General features: G+C 43.4%; 1 non-coding gene across 1 annotated transcript; it reads right to left on the reverse strand.

Moving 5' to 3' along the window:
* Positions 1-210: 210 nt before the first annotated feature.
* Trnam-cau lies at positions 211-282 on the reverse strand. The gene has a single exon. It is a non-coding gene; the product is annotated as a tRNA-Met (tRNA).
* Positions 283-1,708: the final 1,426 nt, after the last annotated feature.

Consider the following 1,708-nt stretch of genomic DNA (forward strand, 5'->3'; position numbering starts at 1 on the left):
TTAAAAAATGGCAAACAATATTTCTGATCTTATCAAATTGGAACAATCTTCTAAAAGATATTTTAAGAAAAAAAAATCCATAAACAAAACAAAAAAGACAAAATGATGAAACAAATAAAAAAGTAAATGCAAAACTAATAAATGAAAAATAATAAATATCAAATACAAATGTTTATCGAATAAAGGAAAGTGTGAACAAAACGAATTGTCTAGCAGAGCGTGGTTTTGATCCACGGACCTCTGGGTTATGGGCCCAGCACGCTCCCACTGCGCCACTCTGCTTCCTCTTTCGTAATTTATTCCAAAATAAGTAATGTGCCGTGTATTGTGTGCGTGCCGTGTATAGTGTGCGTGTTCGCCACGCGCAGCGAACACGACCTTTGGTCCAGGCAACGGCGCGCGGGCTGGTGCAACCGGAGACGCCGGCGAGGGAGAGCGAGCCCGGTAAAGAACGTGACGCCTGCGCGAAAGAACAGACTGGGCGCGGTCGCAGACCGAAGAAGACGTTGTCAACCGAATGTCATCTATCAGTTAAATAAATATATATCCTGCATTACCCTAAAATTACTGGTACACCACATAATGCATGTCAATTTAATTTATAATTTCGCAAAACAGGATTTTTGCAATGCACCACTCTTGCTGCGCCTGTGCTTCTTACTGTCTTACCGCCCAGCAAATATATTTTCTGAGCGGCATAGACAAACTTTTTTCGTAACGCAAGTTAGTTTTACTAAAACATTGTTATTATTTTTTACTACAAAATTAAGATCGGAAGCAAAAACGATTGCATCTCAATACACCGACCATTTTAAAGGGATACGGAATCGAAACTTGAAATATAGAGAAAACATCAAGAAATGAGTTCAATATGATCAGCTAAGCCTGTAATGAATAATCGCACGGTCGTATTTTGAGCAGATGGCTATACTTTATGCTCTAAATGCCGCGCTTTTGGCGAGCGCTTCAAAATCAGCCATGGAGGAGCGCGATGCATCTCGGGAGATCCGGCAGACGTCTTGACGTCATCATGCCTCGGACGACCAAGCGTACCGTAGTGAGGAGTTTTGCCACTTGGAGGCGTCAACGCGTTACAATCTCGCTTTGTCGAAGTACCCAAGGGCTGTAGATATCGCGGGGCCAGCACGCGCACCAAACCTGAGAACAACCGAAGCACGCGTTTGCACGTCGCGCGAGAGCTGAAACCAAGGTGGCTCACTTCGTTTTGGCTCTTTCCACCAAGACGCCTCGGTATTGCGTTCAGGCCTAGGCAATCTATACCAGTGAGCGGACATACCGCTGCGGCGCTGCTTTCAGAGGCATGTTGTCGTCACGACATTCCATTGAAGCTTCATAACCAACTACCAGGTGGTTTTTGATTATCGTTTAATTCACTTTAAAATATGTTTTCTTGCGTTTTCCAGCGCAATATTTATGTTTCTGTGGTTGTGCTGCTACCTGCGTCGTGTTGAAACAAAGAAATGAGCTCCAGAATTTGGTTTCCGTACCCCTTTAAACATCCAGGGCAGTGACCTAAATTACTTATGGTTATTATTTAACTATAGTTTAGCTCCACTATGTAGAATCAAGTGGTAACTGAATATAGCGGGGGTGGCCAGACAGACATATTGAAGGAGCCATAAAAGGAACCACTTTAAAGGGGCCCTGAAATCGTATTGAAGCGTCTACATTTTTTGCGGTTTCCACG

The sequence above is a fragment of the Ixodes scapularis genome, unplaced genomic scaffold (assembly GCF_016920785.2).
Source record: "Ixodes scapularis isolate PalLabHiFi unplaced genomic scaffold, ASM1692078v2 PGA_scaffold6__148_contigs__length_123643588, whole genome shotgun sequence".
Lineage (NCBI taxonomy): Eukaryota > Metazoa > Arthropoda > Arachnida > Ixodida > Ixodidae > Ixodes > Ixodes scapularis.